We start from the raw sequence: 14725 nt of genomic DNA, 5'->3' as shown, positions 1-14725 counted from the left end.
GGAAATCCCATCACTAGATTTTGGTATTTCCGTTGACCCGTACAATAAGTTTCTTGTAAGATTTAGATTTAAAATTTTACATTTAGATTTAACATTTAAAATTGTGTTTTAAACATCAAAAGTTACAAATATTTTACTAAATGTTGTAAAAAGTGACTAAAAAAACATGTTTTTGTAAGGTTTTGAGCTAAATGTGGAAAAATGTTGCCACGACTTTCAGCATGTTTCAGTTTACAAACGCCGCCCCAAACACTGTTACTAATGAAAGATAAAACATTAGGTCAGCTCTAGTCAATTACAAAAACAGCCACCCTAATGTAAGACCAAGGTACTGAATACAAAAAAGCATAAGGTGTAAGGTATGGGCAGAAATCTGTGCCATCAGAAACTGAATTTGAATAAGTTAAATTTGAATTTGAATTGCTCAGATTGAATCTGAATTGTAACTTGAATAAATGCTTTTGAAAACTGAATTTGATTTAGTCTAATTTGAAATTGAATTTATGGTTTGAAAATGATCATCACTAAATTGAAATAGAATTTTATATTTTGAAAATGAATTGATTTGCTTTGAAACTGCATTTTATCCTTTAAAAATTCAGCTCTCGAATAATTTCAGTTTCACTTCTCACCATTCAGTTTCAGTTCTACAATTCAATTTCAGTTCCAAATTTCAGTTTTTTGGAACTTACATCCGGTTCAAGCGCAGATTAATAGAACTACGTTTTACTAGCGGACCGAAAGTGTTACTGACGGGAATCTACAACATCTTGGGCTGAATTAAGACTTCAGAAGTCATTCGTCATGTCGAATGACCAACGGATGAACTCTCAGGTTGGTAATAAATGTATTACATGTATAAGAACAAGCGTCATGTTAACAAATGATAGCCGTAAGGTAACTTTTATTCTTATTGTAGCTGCTAGCTAAAAACGTTAATTTAGCGTAGTTTGCCCTGAATTCAGCTTTGACAAACAAATATGATCGACTGTTTCTAGTAGAATTCCAAAGTTGTCATCTTGTACCCTCTCAGAGCCCTGTATGCTTGCAGAGACCCCTACAGTAGGGAAACATGCAAAACGGTGTCCAAACCTTTGTATTTTAGCTTTATTTATGTCTTCCACAGCATCCCAACTCTTTAGCTAACTTAATAACTTTAGCTAAAGTGAATAGTTAGTCTAATTCATTAGTGCAGCATTACTAATTGAGGTCATTTCTTTTGAATTAATCCCTTCTTCTGAAATATGAGAACCTCTCCTGGTTTTAATGGCACTTTGGATTTCCTTACTTTCTGTTCCACTCCCAACCCCAAATAGATGCTGACAAGCTGACACAGTAACATGGAAGAGGGAAAGAAGTTGGAAAGGACTACTACAAATAAACCTAATGCCTAACAATGTAAAATAAGAACAATAATAATAATAAAGATAAGATGAAGTAACAAGTTTTTGGTTTTTAGTTTATTCCAAATGATCATCCAGATGTCTGTGACATGTGATGACAAACACCATAATGGAAGGCCTTAGTCATCACATGCTTAAACTCATATTTTTGCATATGCTGAACAGGCAGTCAGACATACTGTAACTGTGGGGTAGAAAACAGCATGAACACCATACGGCAGGGGTCTCAAACTCCAGTCCTCGAGGGCATGGAAAAGTTGCATGACACTGGCCCTTGAGGACTGGAGTTTGAGACCCCTGTCATATGGAATATGACAGGTGTGGTTGAACTGCATGAAGACTCTGAAGTTTCTCTTCTCTTCTGGCAGGACAGGAATGTGGCCTTATCCTGTGAGCCACTGTAAGGATGTACTTAGAGTAGAACTGGACTGTCACCGGCCTCAGGCTCTTCACCCTTTTCAAAGACAAAGCAGTCATTTAGATAAAATATTAGATATTGTTTACCTGTAAATGCACAAAGTAAATTTAGAAATGTAATTATTGTCAAGAGTGAACAAGCACTGATAGTGTAATCTACAGCTGTGGCCAAACGTTTAGAGAATGAGAAGTGTTGTTTGCTTATTTACAAAGTTTGCTGTTTCAGTAATAGTTGTATATCATATTATATCACTTCAAACAGAGGTGATCCAGTAATGCTGCACTAATGAATTAGACTAACTATTCACTTTAGCTAAAGTTATTAAGTTAGCTAAAGAGTTGGGATGCTGTGGAAGACATAAATAAAGCTAAAATACAAAGGTTTGGACACCGTTTTGCATGTTTTCCCTACTGTAGGGGTCTCTGCAAGCATACAGAGAGGGTACTCTGAGAGGGTACAAGATGACAACTTTGGAATTCTACTAGAAACAGTCGATCATATTTGTTTGTCAAAGCTGAATTCAGGGCAAACTACGCTAAATTAGCGTTTTTAGCTAGCAGCTACAATAAGCATAAAAGTTACCTTACGGCTATCATTTGTTAACATGACGCTTGTTCTTATACATGTAATACATTTATTACCAACCTGAGAGTTCATCCGCTGGTCATTCGACATGACGAATGACTTCTGAAGTCTTAATTCAGCTCAAGATGTTGTAGATTCCCGTCAGTAACACTTTCGGTCGCTAGTAAAATGTAGTTCTATTAATCTGCGCTTGAACCGGAACCGGATGTAAGTTCCAAAAAACTGAATTTTGGAACTGAAATTGAATTGTAGAACTGAAACTGAATGGTGAGAAGTGAAACTGAAATTATTCGAGAGCTGAATTTTTAAAGGATAAAATGCAGTTTCAAAGCAAATCAATTCATTTTCAAAATATAAAATTCAATTTCAATTTAGTGATGATCATTTTCAAACCATAAATTCAATTTCAAATTAGACTAATTCAAATTCAGTTTTCAAAAGCATTTATTCAAGTTACAATTCAGATTCAATCTGAGCAATTCAAATTCAAATTTAACTTATTCAAATTCAGTTTCTGATGGCACAGATTTCTGCCCATAGTAAGGCCTCAAAAAGACCTGGGTAACTGGTGGCCTTAAGGACATAAGTCCAAAATACTTTCTGTGTTTGAGGCTTGTGAATTTATTCCCACCCCTGGCAACTTCTGGTTTAGGATTGAAAGACTCCCAATATGATCTTCCATGTTGTGTTTAGCTCTAGGGAAATGCCAGTATGAATGGTATCCCTATGTGGTATTCCTATGTTAATCCACCTTGTCCATCAGTATACTTTGATAATAATAATTTATAATAAAAAAAAGTTTATTTGGTTGAAAATTTGCATTTAGCCTAGTGCAACCAAGTTTCTACTTTCAAGCAGAAAGGTATAAAAGTCCATAAACTGGATTTGGAGTTTGTCCTGGTCAAAATGACATACTGTATGCGTCTCAGTCTCACATCCCATAAAGAAGGTTCTTAGTGAGGGATGATTAATTATTTAATTTAATATTTTTTAAAAGCGCTGTATGAAAAAACAAAACAAAAAAACAATTAATGTATTCGTAGCTACTGAACAGAGAGAGTGGGACCACCAAGAACCACTGAAAGAGCACGATGGGGTAAAAGCACACTGGGCAAAACTGTCTCCAGGTTTACTTGAATAGCAAAGAAAACTAGCAACAGTCAGTATTTCAGTAACAAAGTCATTCTAATTAATCAGATGCACAACAAAGAAACCAGATTCTTTTATTAAAACTTGATTTTAAAACCCTGCTGTTGTTACAAGGAAAACAATTTGTCATCTGTTAAAGTGTAAGAAATGTGTAAAATTACAGTGAAAGTTGAGTAATTCATTTCCCACTGAGTGTCCTGTAATTAAAAAAACAGAAAGATTTTGTCAATCCATAGAAAATTACTGTACTATTGGTATAAAACTAAACTCTGTACTTAAAAAAAACACAGGAGATATTCTGTCATATATCTGTTACTTAATTACATTTGTATGAGTGGCCATGGTGGAGGTCTTTATCAGTGAAAAAATACAGCTAAAGGTCCAAAATGTATACCTCTCCTTCCCTTGTTCTAAAGCTGTCCAGGCCAAATCTGGCCCCGGGCCTTATGTTTGACACACTGTTCATACCTTAAACCCAATACTTATCTCAAAGTGTTACATCTTCTTACAAGTATTACTGTGCTATACCAAGGAGAACCCGTTATATTGTTAAGCCAGCAGTCACGGAATGCATAATAAAAGTATTTTCTATAGTTCACTTTTCCCACAAGCATAACAATAAACAGTTTTTAATACCCGAAGAAGCACAAAGGTACAACAGACTGTTCCCCAGCTGTTGTAGTAGACCACAGCTGTGACTTTAGTAACTTTGGTGCTGAAAACTGTTCCTCAGTGTTCACTCAGTGACAGGCATCAAAAAGCATAAACATGATTTTCAGGCTGTGTGTTGGATCCGTTTGTTGTACAGTAGGAAAACAAAGTTTTTAGACTTTTTAATTACGTAAAATAATCTTCTTTTAGTACTTTAGTAGTGCATGAGTTGGATAATTAAAATGTATTTAAAGGAAGTACTCATTATGTAGAAGCACTTTTCAGATTCATGTTCTTTATGTTAGTGGATCATTGCAACTCTTGGTGATTTTTATTTCTTTTATTCCTGGGTATATTGCAATTTATCTGCAAAATAGTAAGTAACTAAAGCTTTAAAAGAAATAGTATGGAGTACAAAAGTACAATATTTGCAGCAAAAATATAATAGAGTATAGAAGCATGGTACAGGTTACTCTTTCTGGTTTTGTGTCGTCTTAGTTTGTTTGAGTTTTTACTTTACAGTGGAAATGCCTCTTATTGATCTTGTGGAATATGGACTACACATCAGTCTAAACCTAATTTGTCCATATGTATGTCTTTTATACTTCTTACCAATGAAACATGAAAACCTTCCCCTTTCTGTTCATAAGTGATAAAACACAGTCTTTCTAAACTTGAGATTATCTTATGGTGGGTAATATTAGTTAATATTAACTACAGATATTTACATTTGGCATATTGGCTCTTTTGTTTTTACACCATCAGACATTTTCAGTGACACACATTGAAAACACTCAGAACAGCAGTAGCAAGACAGAAGAAAGCAGTAACAAAGGAAAAGGTGGGGTTGAGGTGGGTTGCAAAGTGGCTTGTAGATGCAGAGCAAATACACGGACCTAAATATTATGGCCAGTGTTGAGATTTCTGCCAAGCCTGACTTCGTTGCCAACTTGAATTACACTAAATATGCTTAGTTTGTAATACCGACTTATTTGCAGGCCCTGCTCAGCAAAACTTCTCGCATTCATATTTGAGGTCAAATGTTTGTTTTTGGTGACAACAGAAAACCTAACTGTAATGCCTGCAATATCTTACGCAGCAAAACTTTCACTGTATGTGCAAAAGTCTCGAGTCAACCCTTTTTTCTTTCAGTCAACCCTATTTTGATATGAAAATGGGGAAACACAAAAACATATATGGAATTGTAGTATACAAGAAAAACAGGGTTTCTACAAGCTTGAAAGTCAGTGTTTGGTAGGAACACTTTCAGTACAGCCTGAACCTTCTTAGGCAAACTTTCTTGTTCTTATAGTCTTCAGAAATAGTTCTCGATGCTGGAATCGGATCTATTTTCTGTTCTCAGTCAAGAAGATCTCACACTGCTTCACTAATGCCCCATTTTTTTCTATCCAGGTATGCTTCTACTGCACTGACAGTTTGTTTGGGATCACTGTCATGCTGAAAAATAAGCTAAGCTGTTGCTAATAAGACACTTTTCACATAGTATTGGACAAAGGATCAAAATCTACATTTTTATTTCCATCAATTCTGAGAAGATTCCCGACACTACAGGCTGAAAGGCAACTTGAAACCATAGCAGGTTTTTTATCGCCCCCCCTAAAAAGTTTCAGCTTATAGCAGGTTTTTTGGGTTGTTGGTGCAAAAATGCTCATTTCTGTCTGTCAAACATTTTTTGAATTTGTTTCATAGATTCAACTAAAGGAAATGAGAACAAATATGTGCTTTGCCACATGTTGCTAGTAACAAAATGCCTACAAACACAGTTTTACATTAGTTTTTTCCTAAGTTGTCTGTTATGTTTGGACACAACACTTGTTCATCTCTTGAGTGAGGTGCCTTAAGTCACAGTCTTAAGTCTCCTAACAAGCAAAAAAGCATTCCTCTGAAAATGGTCAGGTACAAGGAACTGAAAATGAGTGAAAAAACAACCCATGTCTAAAGAAAAATATTGAAAGTTCTTCAAAAAGCTGGAGAACTATTGCTCAAGACCACTTTAAAAATCACAAGAAAGTCTGTCTTCTTGGAAGCAAAATACAAAGAAATAAGGAGTGGCTCAAGACTTTTGCACAGTGCTGCAATTATAATCTTTATCATCAGAGAGCCTTCAGAAAGGACTAAGGCTTATTACTTTATCGTCATCTCTCTTAAAACACCTGGATCAAAGGTTGCTGTACCCACAATAAGACTGAATGTAATTGTGGGCTTTCAGTTCTGGCACATGACATTATTCTGACAGATGAATAAATACAGTTATCAAAGCCATTCAGTGGAGAGGATGAAAAAATGATTTGTTTTAAGGAAGAATTCACAAGGTTGGTGGTTCTGCCAGTCCAGTATTCACTGATTTTTTTATACAACCTGTATTTTTCAGTTTTCTTCTGATTCTACTAGAGCTCAAGGTCACCTGCAGAACACTGGTTGGTAGCTGTTTGGAGCCTACTGTAGCATGATGTGTATAGGAGCACTGCAAATGAAATCTCTTTTGCCCATAAAGCCAGGTGTGGTCACTGCCGTCCACACTATACAGTAGTTGCTTGAACAGGGCTTCATTGCTCACTCAAACTGATGCCTTCTTCATCCAGGCACCTGCTGCATTACATCACAGTGACAACGACTGTCATTTCTCCTCCACATGTCTCATCTAAGAGCCTCTGGGAATAAAGAAGACACGAGAAATCCAGAGCAGCAACCCCCCCCCCCAAAAAAAAAAAAAAAACCCCAAACCCAAAAAAACTGCTTGATGTTGACACATCAGAAGGAGACACACAGTGTTGGGAAGGTTACTTTTAAAATGTATTCCATTACAGAGTACAGAATACATGCCCCAAAATGTATTCTGTAACGTATTCCGTTACGTTACTCAATGACAGTAACGTATACTGAATACTTTGGATTACTTAATATATTATCGTGCTTTTTACAACAACGTGAATGTACTATTGCTGTGTGATTTATTACTGTTACTGAAGGTCCGCGACTCCGAACTGTAGTAAAGGGACCTCTGACTAATACGGCGGGGTCCCTGTCGGCTCGTAGCCGAAAAATAGCTTTACCTTGTTGTGTGGGTCAACTTTTCTTGCGAGAGACAGAGAGAGGCGTTGAAAGACTGCTCCAGAGTTTTCCGGAGGAAAACACGAACACGGTGTACAGTCGAGTCTTAATAGCTTACTTACAGCTGGGCTCGTCAGGCACTCTTCTTGGCTGCAGTGGTTATTATTATATTTTACGGAGCCCCGCAGGGGACATGGGAGAAAAAAAAAATTAGGGAGAAAAAAAAAATTAGGGAGAAAAAAAAAAATTAAGACGGACTTTTGCGAGATCTCGCAAAAGTATTGCGAGATCTCGCAAAAGTTTTAGCTGCGTTCTTCGGAGGCCGCCAGCTCGAAGCCGACCGGGAGGTCGAGGCACGATGTGCCGGGAAAGCGGTGTTCCTCCCGGCTGTAGTAGGTCTCGACCGCCCGTTAGCTTCGAGCTAGTGGCCGCCAGCTCGAAGCCGACCGGGAGGTCGAGGCACGATGTGCCGGGAAAGCGGTGTTCCTCCCGGCTGTAGTAGGTCTCGACCTCCCGTTAGGTTCGAGCTAGTGGGTGTCAGATCTCCAAAAACGTCGGAGCACTTTTGCAAATATGTGATGTCTTGTAAACCGAGCAGGTATCTGACGTTTACACAACTACATTCACGCCTCAAAATATCTTAAAAGTGTATTTTGTGACCCAGAAAGAGTAATATTACAACTAAGTAGCTGCCGCCATTGTTGGAGTTTTGCGAGGCTGGCGGCCTCCGAAGAATGCAGCTAAAACTTTTGCGAGATCTCGCAATACTTTTGCGAGCTCTCGAAATACTTTTGCGAGATCTCGCAAAAGTCCGTCTTAATTTTTTTTTTTTTCCCTAATTTTTTTTTTCTCCCATGTCCCCTGCGGGGCTCCGTAATATTTACATGCTTCCAGCTCCCGTTTTTTCTCAATGACTGCTAGTACCTTTCCATTATCCTTTTTTCTCCCTCCTCGCGCTCACAGACCCATAACGTGTATGGCAGTCCATTCTCCCTGCAGCACGGACTACACTGCCCATGATGCTACATTCTTTAGAGCTATGCTTGTAGCATTCTGCCTGTTAGCTTAGCACAACAACAACAACAACGAAAAGGCGCTCTCTCACCCAGGAAACACACAGTCGCAGAGAGAGAGAGAGAGCGTCACCCTGTAACCATGGCAACCGTAACGCTGCCCCCTGGAACAACAGAACGTAGCTGTCAAACAAAACCCAAACAGTCCTGACCCGCGACAAAATGAAACAGGAAAGTACCGCAGTGTAATCCATTTATTTCAACAAAGTAACTGTATTCTGAATACCACCTTTTTAAACGGTAACTGTAACGGAATACAGTTACTTATATTTTGTATTTTAAATACGTAACGGCGGTACATGTATTCCGTTACTCCCCAACACTGGAGACACAACACATTTACAGGCTTATATATTTTGCAGTTTTATGCAGACTCTGTCACATGCCAAATCTGTATTAATTTAACTGACAAGAAATAGAATTCTGGTCTGGTGGTAACGAGAAACAGAATGATGAATGTAGTTGTTTTAAGGTTTAGCCCCTAAAGTACCATAAAATGGATTTAGCTTCTAAACCCGAGGTTGTGGGGCACCAGACTTCACTTAAACCTATTTTTATTTCTCAATATTTTACAGAACGTGAAAATTCTTGCAGTATACCCACTGATTTGTAGAATCTGATTCAGTGGGTAGGTGAAGCAGATGATTTCTGTCTCTCCACAAACCTGCTAGTCAACAGCTAGTCCTCTGTACACCTCCTCTTGCCCATCACGAATACACTGAGCCACTGCAGAATACTAATCCCAGTGTTTTTGTAGGTGGTGTATATTGAAAGTCTGAGGTGTACACGGTGAACAGGAATGGAGACACCATAGAAATGCATACAGTTGTTTTTTGTTTTTGTCTTTTATGCATGCAGTCTTCAAACCAGCCAAGAGTACATAGCCTATAGGTGATATAATAAAAAAAAGTTTGAAAGGTTTGCTTGAAAGAAGCTACCACAATAGAGTTCAACACAAGGAAGCAGAAGGGCAGAAAAAACCTTGTAAAATTATTTATTTATTTTATAAAAAAGAGATGGCTGAGAACCACCAAGCAACAGACACTTTTAAACACTTGATTTCACTCCACTGCATTAAAGTCTCTGTATATTAGGACATCTGCATCATCAGTGTGAAAAGGTAAGCTACAAAACCAACTACAGCACTATTGCATTACTGGTTATTCCACATATACCCACTACGTTTGCGGGTGGCTGTAGCTCAGGTGGCAGAGCAGGTCAACCACTAATCATGCGGTCGGTGGTTCGATCCCAGGCTGCATCCTGGCTGCATGCCAAATATCCTTGGGCAAGATACTAACCCCATGTTTTGCCTACTGGTGGTGGTCAGAGGGCCCAGTGGCACCTGTGTCCGGCAGCCTCACCTCTGTCAGTGCGCCTCAGGGCAGCTGTGGCTACAATGTAGCTTGCTATCGCCTGTGTGTGAATGGGTGAATGACTGAATGTAGTGTAAAGCGCTTTGGGGTCCTATGGACTAGAAAAGCGCTATACAAATGCAGGCCATTTACCATATTATTCCCCAAGTTGCAGTGGAGCTTCACTGTAAATGCAGATTTGCACCAGCATATTACCATGCTGGGACGTTGTCATTTTGTTGTTCTCAAAGACCAAAATAGCTGATGTTTCTGGGTCTACTTCTGCAGAGCTGTGTAAGAAACCATTTACCGATAGGACATTTAAATAATGTATGGAGCCTTATTGACATGCTCATTGCAGATAATGCACAGGACGTATCACTGAATTTTAAATGATGTGTATCTTTCCAGACTTGATACGAGAAAAAATGGTGAATGCTATTTAGGAGGACTGCTTCAGATGGGCCTTTTCAATTATGTTAATTCCCTCCATGGGCTTTTCCTCCTTGTTACTGCTGCAGTTCTGACTGCTGACTATGAGGGCTCGCCTCACAGCGTGCAAATCTGGTGGATTTTTTTGAAATGATGCACGAGAATAAACTGTACCAAGCATCATTATAGACACTGACTTTCAGCCACTTTCCATTTCTACATTTGCATTCTCATCTGTAACTTCATATCAGAATGTGTCTTTTCGCATAGAGCTTGCACAGACACATCAATAATACACACTCTCTCCTTTGATTTCTGCATGTTTCCAACATTGCAGAGGAATCAAACCGAACTGATGCAACCTTGTCTGAAAATCTAGTTAGTGGTCCTGCACAACAAAATAAGAGTCAAAGTGGTTGCTTAGCAACAGATATATCACTCTGGCCTTCCTCCAGCAGCAGATGCTGTTGGAGGATGTTTTTCAAGCCATCATAGAAAATCACAAGTTGAAATGACTCGGGCTGGCTCTCGTCACTCAACAGAGAAGCAAAAAATATGAGCCATGCGAGAAATTTGTATTGTAATTTGGGAGGTCAGAGGTCAACATCTGAACCTTTAGACATGGAACTGAATGGGATATCTGTTCTCTTTACACTTTTAAATAACAAGAAGGCTTTCACTTTCAAAGCAGGGAGGCTGCTTCCATAACTGTCCCTTATTTGCTACCCAAAATCAATTTCTATTTAGCGCTATGCATGAATTCCCCCAGACTTGTTGTGCTCCGTCTCCTGCAGTTTCATCTTTTATTCAAACAAATTATCATCCACTAGTAGTCAGTACTTCTGCTGTCCATGTGATGGCGCCATTGATTCATGTTTACACGTTATACACGCTTCGGTATGGAGCGCATATGAGAAAATAACCCTCCTTACATCAGCATGGTAATGATGGGAGTTTCTAAATACAGGCTTCAATATGCACCCTTACACTGTGGCATGAGCACTTAGGCTAGTTGATCCTTTGATGTCCCAGAAATAGGCTTGGAAGCAGGTACAATTAGGGTTTTAGAGAGGGTAGCGAGAGAGTGCCTTTCCCCATCAAAGCATGCGCGCTCCTCTTTGTAATGGAAACACCAGATGAGAGCTGTGCTGAACGAGTCTGTCCATGAGTTTCGTGTTTGAAAGGCAAACACAAAAAAATATGCCACACAGTGTACACAATTTTAGCGTTCATGATAGTTGGTACAATGAATAAAAATCTGAAAAGTTTGACATAATAAGCTGCGAGAATAAACCTTTATTCACAATTCACAAAGTAAAAGAAGCAGCTCAGAGAGAACACAAATCTGCTCTATAGCTAGATATGAATCAGATGCAATAGCACGAATACCTAGTTGGAAACTGTATCAGTGTTTCTGCACGGCAGAGGTTCTTATCAGTCACTCATGCTAAACATTGCTATGCAATGTTTTGGCTGCACTTTCCCTACTGCTCAAGGCAGCCAGGTTTACATAAAATTGCATGTAGTCCATTCTGGCATAAACCACAAGTCAAGTCTGCCAACCCTCATATGAATGACTGCTCTATACCTTAATGAACCTATTGTTTCATTAATGAATCAGCATAACAGGAATGCAGTTACTTTGGTTGTTGTGTTGCAGGGCTTACACATTCCACCAGTTACTGGATATTTGGATGTGTATGAGTTAATGCATTGCAAGTAACTTTCAGAACAACAAAAAAAGGATCACAGCTTTTATTTCTTCTGTGATGGATTACACAGCTTTTCAACATCTTTGCTGTCATACCCGTAAAGCAATGGCACAATGGCTTCCTGAAACAATGGTAAAAAAAATATTGACTGGGATGCACGCAGCAGCAGTTCTTCATTTTCATGAAAGCTGTGTTCCTGATATTTCTCTGATTTGCTAAAGTAACGTACTAAACATCCTGTGACCCTGAATTAGAAAAGCCTTTGAGAAAATAAATGGATGGATGTACTAATCAAGAATATTTCCATGTTGTGCAACTTCTTTCTACTTATATAAGCTTGCACACCATTTTCTTTGGTAAACCTTGGTAGTAATGGATTGGATCACCTTTTGCCTTCAGAGCCACCTTAAGTCTTTGTAGCATTGATTCAACAAGTTGCTGGAAACATTCCCCAGAGATTTTGGTCCATGCTGACATGATTCCATCACACAGTTGCAGTACACTCATGATGTGAATCTCGCGTTCCACCACACCCCAAAGCTGCTCTACTGGACTGAGATCAGGTGACTGTCGAGGCCATTTGAGTCGGTGAACTCATTGTTATGCTCAAGAAATCAGTTTGAGAATATTCAACCTCTGTAACATGGTGTATTATTCTGTTGGAAGCTGGATACACTATGGGATGCAAATGATCAGCAACAATACTTGGGTGGGCTGTATATTTATTTGTGTGCTGATTTTGTATTACATAGTGAAAAGTGTGCCAAACATCTCCCACACCATTACACCACCACCACTACCAGTCTGAGCTGCTCATAAAATGGTAAATGGTCTGTATTTGTATAGCGCTTTACTTGGTCCTAAGGACCCCAAAGCGCTTTACACTATACACAATCATCCACCCATTCACACACACATTCACACACTGGTGATGGCAAGCTACAGTGTAGCCACAGCCGCCCTGGGGCGCACTGACAGAGGCGAGGCTGCCGGACACTGGCGCCACTGGGCCCTCTGACCACCACCAGTAGGCAACGGGTGAAGTGTCTTGCCCAAGGACACAACGACCGAGACTGTCGGAGCCGGGCTCGAACCGGCAACCTTCCGATTACAAGACGAATGCCCAACTCTTGAGCCACGATCGCTCAAATGCAATATGGATCCATGTTTTCATGTTCTGCCATGTCCAGAGTCACTTGAATCACATTTCTTCATCGTTCTGAGAATCGATTTAAAACTTTAGCAGGTCGATTCGTCCGTTTTTAAATGCCTAAATGAATTGAAGTGCTACCATATATCTGGCCGATTTGACATTTGCAATATTAAAATCCAACATTTATATTAATGGTGATATTTTACAAGAGTATTTTTCTATATGTATTCTTACCTCTATAGCAACCGCCATTATCATGTTGGAAGCAATCACAAACTCTATAGTCTCTCCAACTCCAATGTATATTCATTAATCTATTACTCTCAACGTCAGTGTAGCTGAAGCTGAGAAATTCTGTTGATTGCAAATTGCTTCCATGCGACAGAACAAAAATCCCCATCCTTGTCTTAGCATTTAGATATGAACACAAAGCCAAAACCACAAATCAAAGATGAAAACCAGCACAAAGACACTTCATAACGTTCGTCACAGTGATTCTCCTGTGGAACATGAACAGCAGTCTGACTGCTCATCAATGCCGTTATTACCTGTTGAAGTTCAGGGTCTGGTTGCTGGGCTGTTCACTCAGCTTTAACATCGATCTGGGTTCTTGGCTAGCTTAGCATTAGTATGCTGTCTGTCCAGATGCTTGCAAAGAGCCCAAGTTCTGCTAGCGGCATAATGCAGTTGTTTCTATCCTGGATGCAGTTTCTACTTAACCATTGCGCTCTTGTTCTTTTGTGCAATATAAATAAAACTAATGTCCTTATCCACGCTGTAGACTGCGTCACTATTTTCCTTCTCCAGCACATGAGCTAAAACTAGCTTACTTTAGCGCAAGTGCAAGAACCGATGAGCTAAAACTAGCTTTACTTTAGCGCAAGTGCAAGAACCGATAAGCGGGATCAGTGGGCAGGCAGACTAACAATTTCAAGGGATTGAACTACAGGGAACTCTTGATTCCCATCCCTAACTGTGACTGAGCCATTATGAAGTTATCCTTTATTGGGTAAAAGTGACTCTTTAAGTCAATTATACTGAAAACACTTTCATCTTTTAATAATTCACAACTTCTCCGACTCTACTCAGGTAGAGGTTGACAATACGTCATCCAGAACTGTCTCCTCATATCCACTTTAAATTAAAACGTCCAGAGACAATTATTCCTCTTACAGACACCAATGGTTTTCAGTTTAGATTTCAGTAAACAGGGTTTCCTAATTAACAAGTGAATAATAGAACCGATCATTAAGGATGTGTTTATTATACATTGTAGGAAAATATAAGAAAGTAATTATAGAAAAATAAATGGCTAGCCTCTTTGGATAATTGGAAAATAATAAGTCCTAGTTTCTAAGGACAATTAGAAAAATGAAATTTGACATTAAAATGTTTATAAATAACTTCAGTCGTTTGTCTGAGCGAGAATGTTTTCAGGCTGGACTTGCACCTTGCAAGCAGTATACTGTATTTATATGGACGTTTGCATCTACTCAGGGGGTGTATATGCTTTCCAGGCAGCAGTTTCGAGATTTAGCTGCCCTTAGATAGCATCAGATAAAAAACTATGACAAGGTAAAGTCTGCAAACTTCTCTGAGCCTGTGTGGGCTGGCCTAATTAGGCTTATAAATCTGGCCAAAATCTATGCAGTAGCTTCTAGTTCTCCTCAGACTGTGACTTGACATATTCCAGTTTTTACCCCAAATCACCAGGGGCATCTC

The 14725-nt window shown here is 39.1% G+C and overlaps 1 long non-coding RNA gene across 1 annotated transcript; it reads right to left on the bottom strand.

The window, feature by feature from the left end:
- Nucleotides 1-1458: 1458 nt before the first annotated feature.
- On the bottom strand, nucleotides 1459-2516 carry LOC120722744. Its single transcript, XR_005693578.1, has 2 exons — nucleotides 2467-2516; nucleotides 1459-1857 (listed from the first exon to the last, which is right to left on the bottom strand). It is a non-coding gene; the product is annotated as an uncharacterized LOC120722744 (long non-coding RNA).
- Nucleotides 2517-14725: the final 12209 nt, after the last annotated feature.

Source organism: Simochromis diagramma, unplaced genomic scaffold, assembly GCF_900408965.1.
Source record: "Simochromis diagramma unplaced genomic scaffold, fSimDia1.1 OVJJ01000705.1, whole genome shotgun sequence".
Taxonomy (NCBI): Eukaryota; Metazoa; Chordata; class Actinopteri; order Cichliformes; family Cichlidae; genus Simochromis; species Simochromis diagramma.
The sequence above is the reverse complement of the archived record's forward strand: the minus strand, read 5'-3'. Positions and strand labels throughout refer to the sequence as shown.